At 37.4% G+C, this 14,223-nt stretch overlaps 1 long non-coding RNA gene across 1 annotated transcript in view; it reads right to left on the reverse strand.

Annotated features, from left to right (window-relative positions):
- LOC122157303 overlaps positions 1-13,197 on the reverse strand; it is a 59,377-nt gene extending 46,180 nt beyond the window's left edge. The window contains exons 1-3 of the long non-coding RNA XR_006167832.1: positions 13,157-13,197; positions 8,726-8,827; positions 2,168-2,227 (exon numbers count right to left, since the gene is read on the reverse strand). This is a non-coding gene — a long non-coding RNA (uncharacterized LOC122157303). The remainder of the gene's footprint in view (positions 1-2,167; positions 2,228-8,725; positions 8,828-13,156) is intronic.
- Between the last annotated feature and the right edge of the window lie 1,026 nt (positions 13,198-14,223).

The following is a 14,223-nucleotide window of genomic DNA, read 5'->3' on the forward strand; positions in this document are numbered from 1 at the left end:
TAGAGAGAAATAACTGCTTAATATAAAAATTGGTATTTGAAAATGATCTACTTCTACTTGTGTTTTGCAAAAGAATATGCGTGAAAGATTTATACGACTAAAGTATAAGTTTCCAAAAAATACATGATATTTTGAATAATGTTTTTTCTTTCCAAAGATCATAGAAGTAGATGAAGTAGTTTGATGTAACAAGCATGAAAGAGTCCAGATACCAAATGCTTGATCTATTTGAAGTTATCCCATGACTGTAAATCCTTCTCAGGCTAGATGTTGGTCTTACAAAAACGAGAAGGTATAATATGTTGGATGAATCCCCAGGAACCTGGTGCAATGCCATGCCTGACCCTATTCTTGGCAGAATATTGTAGCAAAGTTCCCATAAGTGGGTCTATCACTCTGAGAGCTAGATTTGGGCTTTGGGATGGCAATCAAGCATGTGCTCAGGTCTCTCTTTCTCTAAAATATGTCCATATGTGTTCATACTTTCAACCGTACTTTCTAAGTCTTTTCTCAATTTGAACTATTATTAATATTTGCGATATAAAAATAAAACCTTTTTTTTGCTGAGATGGAAAGATCTTCAAGCACTACTAAGCAATTCACTGCGTGCTGCAGCAAATAAGCAATGACTGAAGAGTGTGAACTTCCAAACAGACCTCAGAAATAAGATGAATAGAGCAGCAGAGCACATTCAATGGAGTGCTTTTTGTACAGGTGAACACAACAGTATGTTTGAAATATGAAAAAGTACTGCTGCAAATTTCACACTTCTTAACAGCGAGGGAAAAATGTGTGTGGTACCCTGCTTGTAAGAGTTACAAGAAAACTCATGGGAGATAAAACTCCTCTGAATATTAAAATGAGGTTCAGAAAATGCAGCTATAATTTTGGCAGCTCGATGATACGGCAGCAGCAAACAAATTGGGGAGAGGAGGCTGAAATTAGTTCCTTTCTCTGCTAATGTATTGTCTATAATAAGGTCCCAGATTTTTCCCCTTCGTTTGTTATTTAGTGGTTCATCTGAGCAAATATCTGTGCTTGCAGAGCATTCATAAACGATTACAGTCCTTTGTCTGAGCATTTGCTATTTGGAATTTGCTCGCTGCCTGGGCTGGTTGGTCAACTAAGGACATGTTTGTGTTACACAATGCTGTGCCTTGGGAGACATAGCCAACATAGCCCAGGAAGGACAGTGCGTCTACATGGCACGCTGCCACTCTGCATACTCACTTGGGTCCCAGAGGCTGCATAAATGAGTTAGCTCCATTCAGTTGGCACAGCTCTGTGCTGACCTGGCTGTCCTGATCCCAGGACTGGAATATCCACATTTGGAGTTAGGCTAGTGTGTACAGATTTTCTCTTCCTTGTTTGTCTGACATCTATTTTGCTTCTGAAGTTTATTCCTCAAAATACTTTTTTCTCATTAATTTGTTTGTTTCGTAATTAGAAAACAAGCACATTTAGCATTATATTCCATATACATTTGTGTAAAAGTATATTTTCTGAGTTGGTTTGCTAGAAAAATTGAACAAAACCAATATAAAAATAGTTATTTAATCTGCAGATAAGAATTTACAAACATTCTTGCAAATATATTTTGTCTCTGTTCACTGAGTACTAACTCTTACTTTTGGCAAAGCAAGCTGATATCTCTCATTAATAAAAGTACTGCAAGTAAACAATGGAAAATAATTGTGCTAGTTGATGAGTCAAGCTTGTACACTACATGATAGATATTTGAATTTCTTGCATTTTCTTTCTAGGCTATGAGCCTTTCCTAATCTCGTCACTCTAAACTAACTGGAATATATATATATATATATATTTTTTTTTTTTTTACAACATAAGTGAATTATAAAGAATGAATTGTCAGAATGCTCTGTAAAGCATCAGACTGTTCTGACATTTCACTACACCTGGTTTAAATATTTTACACAGCTTCCCAATTATTTTTATAGCTTATTGGATGTTTGAGGGCTGTATGAGAACTGTGAAAGAATGTATAAAATGTATAATTTTATCAATAGTTGTGACATTACAAAACTTGGTGGGCTTGAACAGTTTTGTATGGAAAGTGACCTTTTTCATTGTCAGATGGATAATCATGTAGGAAGATCTCAGTCCCTGTGTTCTCATTACTAATGATCAGTATGTGTGAAGATGATACCTGAAAACCACTGAGAACTTTCTCTGTACCCTCCAGTTCTGCTACTTCTTTAAGGTTCACCTACAAAAAAAAAAAGAAGAACCCAGCATAACCATTTGAGCAAAAAACTTTGAAAACGATATGAGAAAATCTCAGACTCTATTTCTCTGGCCATAATCTGTTATCCTCAACACACAAAAAAAAAAAACAAGAAACCTAAACAAAAAGCATAAGAACACAAGGTGAAGGCATGGCAATAAGAGGAATATTACATAAGATTTGAATGGGACAAAAAAAAAAATTTTTGGAGCACAACCTCACAAAGAAAATTCAACACAATTAATGGTGCACGGCAGAACCACCTTTTAATGCAGGATAGGAATAAGTAATTCAAATGAATGAGATAAATTTGTATCCTAGAAGGGAAGAATATATATATCCTCCCTGCAATCTCATGCTGTAAATGTTCACAAAACTGTTACTGGATGGACTAACAAGGAAGGGGAAGGAGCTTGCTAAGAAATGGAAACCTAAAGAGAACACGCACAAACCAAGGAACAGAAATGGTAAAAATGAAGAGCAAAGCCATAAAGACTCCATCTCTGCTTCCCTCCATGAATGTATGTGATTACGCTGGTAGTTTCATTAACAACTCAAGATGCAAACTGCATCTTGCCACTGCTCATGACTGTGCCTTCCAGATACACAGACCTGCTAATAATCAGTAACAACAATACAAGCCTGTGCCCATGTAAACGTGCTAGGGCAATGCACAATGCACTGAGTGAAAAAATGAGTCCTTCAGAAGAGCAGGTATAACATTCAGTGATCTCAGAACATGTGCAGGATGGGTTCCCACCTACTGCAGTGTAGAAGGGGTCCGTACGTACTTCAGAGACTTGGGTGAATGTGGCCTAAGGCAAAAAGAAGGAATGTTTACAGAAAGAAAAAAAAAAAAGAAAGAAAAAGAAAAAAAGAAAAAAGAAAAAAGAAAAAGAAAAAAGAAAAAAAGAAAAAAAGAAAAATGAAAAAAGACAAAAAAAAAAGTATGTGCATTCAAGGAAAATTTAAAAAAATCATGAAATGAGCGCTCCCCCTTCCCTCAGTCTTAATAGTGGACATTTTTTACCTCGCCTTGAATATATGCATACTACATGGACTAAAATATAACATGCACTTATGGACTAATGCAAGCCCCTCTCCAATGAGTATGCACCAAAACAACTGGAAAGTAAAGGGTGGCGGACTTGCCCAGTGTTAGCTTCATTGTTTGCAGCTAGGTTGAGTTACACTGGCAGTGAACTTGGCCCATTTACTTCACTGACACCACAGTCAACATTTTCTCACCACCCTTGCTTTCTTTCCTACAATAAGCACCAGAACAAACAACAAAAAGTAGCAATAGACAAAGAAGCCACCTCTTCTCATTCAGAGCTTGGCAGGCACAAATTGCTGGGCTTCAGCTAGCAGATCTGTTGGCTTCTATCTGCCCTTGTAACATCATCCTTTTCTTTGTTCTCTCCAAGATTTGTGACTTTTTAGCAAGTTTTCCAAGGTCCAGGCTCTGATCTAACCAAACTTTCCCTCAAATTGGTTTGTTTGTTGATGTGTTTTCCTAAAAACAAGCCTGTAGTACGCTGCACAGCAGCTTGCTTTATACCACCAGGAAAAATGTGTCTGCAGCATAACTTGGTTAAACACATTTTTTTCCTCAGGAAAACAATAACACAAACAAGCAAACAAAAACTAGACCAATGAAACAAAATAGGACTGTTACCCTTCATTGCTGAGACTCCTGCAGCCTTCCTAGCAATGACTGAATGACAGTTCACCCCTTAGTATAGATCAACCTTCATTTTGATAGGCTTTAACTCTTGCTAAACGCATCATCTTACCTGAGACATTTGTCGAGAACAAATATCATTTCATTTATGGGAAGCCATACAGCATATGAAGGCAAATAAAATGTTGTTGCTTCGCAGCTGGTGAGCAAGTATTTCAGGACAATAATAAGACCATTATTAAATGTCAGTATGACTGCACTGTATAATTCTGGATCACAAATAAAAAAGAACCCACAGAGCAGATTCAGCATTTTCCCCATCGGAAGCGGTACACAACAGCTGAAAATGGGCTATTTTTACATCCCTCTCAATACAAGTCTGAGTAGCTGCTAACAGCTTTGCATCCATAAATTTACAGCTGCAGTTATTAATAAAAAAAATTCACCTATCACTGTCCGTTGTGCAGCTCTAAAAGAGTATTGGCAAGATATCTTAAAGGTTAGGCCTTTTCAATTTAGTTATATGTTATACACGTGCATAAACCCCCACCCAGACTTCCCAGGCAGGAAACATTCCTAATTCATTTATAACACTGAATTTGGTACTAATCCCTGCATTTAGATTGCTCAGTAGTACTGATTATAATGGGATTGTTGTGGACTTTCCATTCTTCCTCTATGGGTATCCAGTCTTCTGTTAAGATGAATGCCTCCAGGCTACAGCAGCATCATTTTCACTTTGTGACATTTCCTTTTTGTCGTTAACTGGTTAAAATAGTCATTTCCCTTCTGTGTGTTGCTGACTTAGGGCAACTTCAGACATTCAGCAAAACAACTGACAGAATATGTGAATACTCTGTAGTTAACTTTCAAGGCCATAGATATTTCTCAGTTGTGTTGCTTTTTATGTCTCAGGCCAAAGCACATTACACAGAACAGTCAACCATGAAAGACATCCTTCTTATTCCAACTGTGTAAGGATACTTTTGCACATTTAGTTTTCTTGTAAACATTCTTACTCTGAAAAGAGAGCCCTGGAATTTTTATTTTCAGTCTGGTTTGGGAGAAGCAGAGAATCTCACTCTGAAAGTTATTTGCTTTCTGTTCAAACTCTTCTGTACTTTTTGGCTGCTAAAACAGAGATGTTTCACTCCTTAAATATCTCAGCTTCATCCAAGGTGTGACATATCCTTTAACATGCCCTCCTGTGAAAATATGCTTTTAAGCCACAGTAATATCTCCTAAAATAAACATAATGGGGTCTCATGCACATGCACAATTAGAAACAAAATATTCATTAATTAGACGCTGAAGTATTTTCCAACATGCTAAGAAAAGCAGCTTAAAAATCCCTGCTGTTTTTTAACCTTGTGTATTTCTAGAAATGAGGCATGATTGAGAGGAAGTTTTCTCCAGTAAAAAAAATGAAATAAAAGAATATTAAATTAAATATTGGTATTTCCAGAACAGCCAAGTATTAATTTGATTTTATTTCAGCATAAAAGCCATGCCGTTCATATAAATGTATGCATATGTTTTTCACTGCAGATTAGTATTCAAAGATATCTAATCTCCAAGGCATTGCCTTTATCAGTCAGTGAAGCACTGAATTCAGCACCCATTGTCAGACATAAGTTTTGCAGGACAGTAAAAGGCGAAATGAATCCTGATAAGGGATATAAAAAGGGTCTGGTAAATTACCACAAGTTTCTGTTCTCAGAGTGGATGTCAGTCTGAGAGGTGGCTTCATCAACCAAAGTAACAACTGTGCTCTTTAAATAATCGATGCTCAATTAAAATGACGACACTCTTGCTGCACAGCTTCATGCTGGCCTCTTCAACAAAGACCATGAATCAATGAACATGGATGGTAAGATAGAGGGATTCAAAATGGACATGCTGGTGGGCACAAAGAAGGAAGATTGAGAGTCCAGTGCCAATAGAGAACCAAAAGGTTTTGCTGAGAAAAAAAAACAATTAACAATTTTACTGAATGTCACATACATGAAAAGAGAGATGGGTGCTGCTGTGGTGCTGCTGCACCACACTTTAAGACCTTCTCTACAGTACCTAGAGCATTGGTTGGTTAATGCAGGAAAGATTATTTTAAACTGGCAGAGGGGAAAAGACGATTTTACAGCACATACTTTCTAGTTTGACCTTAGCCAAAAACATCTTTGAAAGAGCTAGAAAGTTTCCATCTGATCATGAGGAAATCTATGCTGGTTTTGAAAAAGAGTTGATAACCACAAGTGTAGTGCTGTTCTGGACCAGCAGGAGAACCCAATTATCTCCTGATGGAACTTATTAAGTATGAAAAGGATGATGCAATCCAGTGCTCCATTACAGAAATTACTGGAAGATTTTGTTTAGGGGGCACTTGATGATTTTTACCAGGTTTCCACATAAAGATATTTGTAAAAACTGTATTAAAAACTCCTTCAACTTTATATAATCATATCAATAGTGGTCTAATAATAGTGGTCTGACATTGCTGTGCTGCTTCTGTTTCCATGGCTTGGCTAGCTGAAGTGTTGTTAAGCATATCTTATCCGACAGTCAGCCTGCAGCATTAACCTACCAATGTAAGTGAGGCAGCTGGCTTTACCTGAGGTTGAGTACAGAGCATCCAAGGAGCCTGAATCAGAAGAGCCACAGGGCAGCGACTGCCATGTGGAGAGGTAGGCACAGAGCCATCTCCCGTCAGCAGAGAGAGACCTGGAAAACATCTGTCTATGGCCTTGCAAAGCTCATGAAAGCACAAACACAGCATGGCTTGCTGTGCACCTGGCAGAAACAACTGCTGGAAATACTTTGATTTGTATGAACACTCACAACCTGTGCTTCCTTTCCTAGAAAAGCTATGAATTTTAAACAAAAATGCCTCTGGTTCTACACTGCACACTCCACTTCTGCAAGACCCCTGCTCAGTTGCTTCTGTATATCACTGTGTGTTTTCCTTCATTGCCATGGCAAGGGCTTATTTTCTGAACAGAGTTAAGGACTATATTATGTTCGTTTAGAGCAGCACAACCGGCTCATGATGCAGTTTATAAAACTACAATAGGACGTGCCCAGACTTGCTTAAACACATTACAGGAAGTCAAAACCTTCATTCTTTCAATATTCTTTTTATCATATTTCTCACAAAAATGCCTGAGCTCAAAGACCTTTCTTTCTTTCACCACATCGTCTTTCTTTATAGCAAAATATACATACTTCAAAGAGACCATATAATGCAATAATAAAAATTCACCTTATTTACAGTAAAATGTTAAATATCAGAATTACAGATATTAGAGAACACTAACACCATACACCAAGTTTGAAGACTTTTTGTGGTTTTCAGCTTTTTAAAAGAGAAGACAGGAAACACTTTAATTGATTTCCAGTCATGTCCCATGACCACGTTAGATTTTTCATAGAATCACAGAATGACTTGGGTTGGAAATGACCATGAAGATCATCCATTTTCAACCTCCCTGCTAGAGGCAGGGTGGCCAACCACTAGGTAACAGCTCCATCCAACCAGTCCTCAAGCATCTCCAGGGATGGGGCATCCACAGCTTCTTTTGGCAGCCTATGCCAGCATATCATCATCCTTCCAATAGTGCATTTTTATAACCTTTGGCTCACACGTATCTAACTTAGGAATGCCATTTGTGCAAAGCTTTCCCAAACTTTAGCTCTGGCAAGAGCTTGGGTAATAAAACAAACCAAACTGAGTATTCTAAAATAATTAACAACTAAGCCCTTGTACACAAAACCTCATTTATCATTCTGAGAAGAAATATATTTGAGATCAGCCCAGCTTATTTAGTAGTACTTCAGTGTTTCCTTGTCTTGTAGTATTTATTCACACTTCCCAATACTTCCTGGACGACAAAACTGCAATTATTGGGCAGTTTGAAGAGTTTGACAGCTCTTGTGGCTTTCCTGCTCTGCAGAGACATGCTCATTTTTCTTTTGTGCAGATCATCCTGCCTAATACACTTCCAATATTTACAAACCACAGAGGTGAAAAGTTTGGCTTTCATGCATTCAGTGAAATTTGTTCTTTGCAGACTGTTCTCTGTTTCAGCATCCAGAAGGTAAATGCCTGCGGCTCTGGTATTTTCCTCTTGAACAGAAGCGGCCTGAATTGCCCCAGTTGGAGGCAGGGTCTTAGACTGGCTGCATTTGCTCCATTCCATGCACTCGGCCACTGTCCGAGTGAAAGACAGCTAAAAGACAGCTAAAAATTAACATTCCTGATAAACCTTGCTGGCAGTTTCAAAATAATTTTTTTAGAATGAAAACCTTTTTGTTTCCCCAATGAATTTGGCTTTGTGTGCATGTGGTTGCTTGTGCAATTCTTTATCAAAAGTAAGATCCCAAAAGCTCCCTCTGAAGTCACCAAGCTCTCTTTTGTAAGTGGCCACTACTGAAATAGCCAGGAGCTGAATGCTGTGGCTTTTTTAGGGCCTAGATACGGAACTGTGAAAGAAGCAGATTCTCATCTCTCAGCTAAGCCATGTTTTCATGGACCCCGGAACCTCCAACAAAGAAGTTCTCTCTTCTGATATTCCATTGTTGATTTTTTCAAAGCCTCAACTCCTAGTTGGCCTGAAGGGAGCAGCTCAGTTCTTAAGCCCTAGAATTCTCAGGTTTGACACAGAGGAGCTATCTGGCTTGTTGATATCTCCTTCAGAGCTTCTGTAGAGAACTCAAGATTGACAGCTACACTCACTGATCAGGGTTGTGATCTCTGTCTTGTTTCTAAGGATTTTTACAAGTCTGATGCAGTCTGTGCTTACCTTCTGCAGATTTTTTTGTTGTTTCCTGAATATATGTGTTCCAATCATACCCCATTGATTAAGCCCCTTCTCAATTTCAGAAGCAGCATCCATCAAAGTCACCTACAATTAATCACATTTCACACACTGAGTGGAAGCAGTTGCCTTCTTATAAGCCCTCCATAAACCAAGAAAAAATCATTTGAAAATTCTTATTTAAGCCAAAGCTACTAGTGGTTGAGATGTCGGATGCCATTCTCACAGGCAAAAAGAACATCAAGTTCTTTTTTTAAACTTTATTTTCTCTGTAGAGAAGAGTTTCCTATAGTTCCTTGACCTTCAAAAATGCCTGACAATGGATACATGTTGGAAAAGTCCTTTAAGTCTCTGTCAGCACTGTCTTCTATTCCTGATGCTAGCTGATTGTGGGATGATTACTTCTCTACAGCACTCCTGCAGAGGGTCTAAGCAACGGACTAAAGCTTTCAAGTTTTCAAAGTAGATATTTTCACTAGCCTCTCCAGACACAATAATGCATTCAATTTTTACGCAGGCCATTCAGTCTTCCTTAGTTTGCTCACTCTGCTGACACTAATGTTCTGATCTAGCAGAATGTAGCTTGTCAAGTCTTCTCAATAAACAGTTTGAGTTTGTTCACAGATGTCACAAAAGCTGCATGAAAGTTCAGAGACTACTCTGTAACAGCTCTAGCAGATTGCACAGAACTGACTGCATATAAATAGCAAGAAAGCAGTTCTGAGAAAATAGTCCTTCCAAAAACTTTCTTGAGCATATCCCCCATATATATATATACATATATATATATATATAAAACAATTAGCAGATAGTATTGGAAGACATCTAGAAATAGCATGTTCAAGTAAGGTATTGATGAGGCAAGTATCAAACAGGTTTAGTCCCATCTGAATTCTATCATTAAGAAATTCTGAAGCAATATGGCAGAAAACAGCATCATCATAAATGAATACCTTATTACACAGAAATTAAGTATAATATTAATTTATTATAAAAATAGTTAATTTTTTTTTAAAAAAAAAAAAAAAACCAAGATGGAAATTTTGACCTTTCCTGCCTTCACTGAAGATCTGCTCTTGGCCAGTAGCTGACTGTCCTTAGGAGTGAAACCTGAGGCTTCACAGACTCCCAGCTTTTAGTAACTGCAGAAGTTGTAGGGGCTCAGGAGTAATTCAGTTTTTAGAATAGATTACCAAATGTCCAGGATGGCATAGCTTGATTTTATCTTCACACAATTTCAGACATGTAAAATCATGACTATAATTTTTCTTGCTGGCTTTGAGTTTGTTAGCATTACTTCTACCAGGAAGAGCTTTGGGACACCAGCAAGGTCAGACTGTCCCACAGCCTCCCTGTCATGTTTCAGATTTTACATTTTGAATAAATCAGCTTCTCCTTCTCCTTTTAAATGCTGATAAATGCACCCATGGCAGAATAAAGCTAGTGGATAAATTACAGAGTCTAACTTTGCAAATGAAGGCAATGTGAAAGTAAGGGACATATTGATATTCTAACAGCAAACTCACACTAAATATTTATGGCAAGTAAATAGCAGCCACAAAATAGCCTGGGTAGAATCTCACTTTTTCTGGCTGAAGTAGTTATCTGGTGAGAGAAGTTCGCTGGTTGAGGGGGGTAAAAAAATTCAAGTGTGAAGCCAGCATGGAAATCTTCTATGTCCAAAGAAAACCTCAGCTTGTTTTCTAACTCCCACTGTCACAACCACTTCATTCATTGCTTTTTGTAGAGGATGCAGGTTCTCTCAACATTTTTACATCCTGTTGGTTGCAATGAGCCAGCTCTTTTTAGAGGTCAACTATGTTATTTTGATTAGCTTAACACCTCTCCAGAAAACATAGCTTCCCTGCATCATATAGTTAACAGCATCCAGTTCTACTTCAGGCATAGTCCCAAGATACTTTTGGCTTTCCAAGGTGTTAAAAATGTGGACAGCGGCCATTGCACCTCTCAAAATCCATAATTTTTGTCATTCTCGTGAACTTCATGGGATTTAATTAGTCCTCATGCTTGGTAGTCCACTTCCCCAGCTCTGGAGTTCGCATTCGAGTTTTGTATCCACTTCTTAATGATTACCTCTGCACCATCGCCATTGGTATGGTGAAGCCTCATATCCAAAATGGTTTTACTGTAAAGATTTTTTGGCAAAGTTTCTAAGATACTCTTAGCCCTTAAATTTTCATGAAATCTTACCTGGAACTAAGTTAATTCATGTTAGTTTCTTACATATGCTCAACATCTGGAAAAAATGCACTTGCCTGTGGTTTTTGGATGCCACCTACTGCAGTGGCATAAATGTGTTAAGCTCCATAGCTTTCCTCTCCTCCTGTTCTATAGAGCCTCTGTATAATCAGCTTCAGATCATCTTAAGAAACAATCAAACATGGCTATGATCCCGAACAGTGCATTTTCTTGTGTTTTTTAACAGAAATTTCTTGCCCTGCTTAAAAATTCTGTTTGCTTTGTAATGACCGTATTCAGTGCTCTGTTCACCAATACAGATCATTTTTCCCCCTCAAATGCATATATCCTGCATATTGTGTATCTCTCTTCAGAATACAGTCTCTGTATTTCTCTTTAGTAAAGAGAGACTACATACATATATAGTAGAGAAATTATTCATGTATTTTTATATTTTTATTTTTTAACCACAACAGAACACTATGAATTCACCACAGAAGTAGAAGTACAATTTGTATTGGACAAAAAAGAGAATGAAAAAGTAGAATCAGCATATTCTGTCCTACAACAATAAAATATTCTTAGGAAGAAGCATGCTTATTTTCCTCTGTGGGGGATGCATTAACTCTTCCATCTCACAGGGGAAAGAAATATTATGAATGTGTGTCTCAGCAATGCAAATAATCTATCAAATAACTTTAACTTTGAAATTCTTTCGAATGGCATGTACTCCCTAAAATGTTGAAGAGATTTTCTTTCTAGGATAAAGACAGAGCAGTACATAATACTCAGTATCTCAAAAAGTTATTAATCACACTTACAGTTAAAGCTTTAACTTACTGTGACAAATTTTGACATAAGGAGGTTGATAATTTTTTTCCTGCTAAAGTGACTACAATGCAATAGACATGTGACATCATTAGAAAAGATGATGGATTGGCAGAGAAAGAATAGTGTTTTTATGTCTAGAGGTTTAAAACGAAGATGGAATTTTCATACTCCCACGGCAGTAGTCATTCTTTCAGAATGCTCTGTGATACAAAAGTCTCAAGAATTAAAAACCAGTTACAACAACATGCTTTTGACCTGCTTCCCTTCTGGTCCCCACAACCCAATTAATGTCTTCCAAATATCTTTGCGCATTCTACCTGTACTCTTAACTTAGAAATCAAAGCAATTTAATATGAAATCAGATTGGTGTTTGACCAGGAGATTAGATCTCTGTTAATGCCTGTGTATTCCTTCAAAGGCAAGATGTTTAATCTTAGCAAAGGATGTATCTGATTAAGTCAAAGGCTTCTGAATCCATGCAACATTTCTCAGATAACTAGTGGGCAGACAGTGTCAGCTATTCATCTTACAAACTGTCATGGCTTTTCTGTTTGAATCTTCATATTTATGAAGCTTCTTAGTAGAATTCTATTTGAATTCTACTGTTTTCATTTCTACTAGAATTCTCTACAGATATTGACTTTTAAAATTCAAAGCTTATTTGTTACTTCAGAGACAGAGACTTAGTGAAGTTCTTACAGATTATTTTAAAGATGACATAAACCTTGAATATTACCTAGTATATTCCTTGAAAAATAAATAATAGCATTTTTAAGGGCCATGTCAGAGACAAAAAATACCTGTGAGAACTCACTTTGAAATTATGTATGTATATAATTTATATTGATCGCATTTTAATCATAGATTTATATTATATATTCTATATTGACTATATTCTTGCTTACGCCTTTCAGCCATCTTACAAAAGACGTTGTAAATAATGATTATTTAAAGTTCTTTTGCAGTGTACTTAGACAATGGAAGCCACTAAGTACTTGACAGTTTGCTTTGCTATCTTAAACATTTTGGTCTTCAGGCATTTATTGTACTTGTAAGTTAAGAAAGTGTTCTTGAATTAAATGCAATTACAGCACTATAAACATTAATACAAGAACAGCATTTACCAGTACTACACTTCCCCAAAACCACCTAGCCAAACTTCCTGGATTTTCCTGTTGACATCTGTAGAAATTCAGTTTATGCTGCTGTGTTGACACTGAATTAATACATATAGGACTTCTCTTAACAAACTTTAAAATAGATCCCATAACTGGGATATCACATGTTGTATAATCAATGGATACCAAGATGTTACAATCACAATATAATCAAGAGAGTTAGGCAAAGTGGACAATCATAACAAAAGAGAATAAATGGAAAGCTTACCCTTATACTGGGCTCACCTACAAAACACCAGAAGAGGTAATCTCCAGAAGAGATCCTTCCCCACTCGTAGCCAGCTCTTAAATAGGTGTAGGAGCTTCCAGCAGCACAGGTGAATTGCCTTCACCTGTGCTCCTCTGGCTGACTCATGGCTCGCCTCAGGTGATCAATCAGAGGTTCAGGCCGTGACTCAGCAGTTCCCATACACATGTAAAACTGACTTAAATACTTTCAGCTCACAAGACAAAAAGCAATACAAATTCAAGGCAAACAGAAGCAGACACTGTTTTCTAAGATGACTGGTTAAACTTTCACAAGATAATACTTAGGATGCTAATACTGTGAAAACATTTGTAAACATACTGGATGAATTATTGAAGAGCTGTTTTATGAGATATAAGGACAATATACCTGTTTCATGATCCTGCACCTGACCTCCTGTCACTGGACCCTGACAGGCTGCACACATGCCCTCTACTTACGCCTTCACTTGGGTGTTTACCGCTGGTTATGCTCTGTTCTGTAGGCTTTCTTAAGCTTTCCATACATCTTTCTCTTCATATCTCATTTTGTGTATGCATACTTAGACTGGTCCTTGTAGCCTAATATCTCTCCTGTGAGCTTATTTAATTCACTCTTCCTCCAATTCAAAATATTTCCGCTTTGCCACTCTCTTCTCGCTTTCTTATGCATCACAAGCACTCCAGATTTATGGTCGCTTCCACTAAGTTGCTCTCCTTCGTCTCACTTTTAATTAGCTTGGCCTTATTAGTGAGAAGAGAATGCCTTCCTTATCTTTCAAATATATATTAAAAAGTGTTCACAGTGTACTTGAAGGACTTGCTGGACACTTTTTGCCCTCCTGTATTTCTTTCTCAACAGATGACAGGTTAATTACATCCCTCTTGTTTCAGTTTGTGTGCTTCAATAAATAAGCTCTTGTGTAGCTTACAGAAAGCCTGTACCAGCAGATCTTTTGGGGTAGGATGTTTACCCTCAGTATTAATTAACTTTTGGGTTCTTTTATCTTTTGAAATAGCTCTTGAAGAATGCATTGCTGGAGACGTCAT

This window comes from Centrocercus urophasianus, unplaced genomic scaffold (genome assembly GCF_019232065.1).
Source record: "Centrocercus urophasianus isolate 14NV4802_14NV808 unplaced genomic scaffold, USGS_Curo_1.0 seq_13, whole genome shotgun sequence".
Classification (NCBI taxonomy): Eukaryota; Metazoa; Chordata; class Aves; order Galliformes; family Phasianidae; genus Centrocercus; species Centrocercus urophasianus.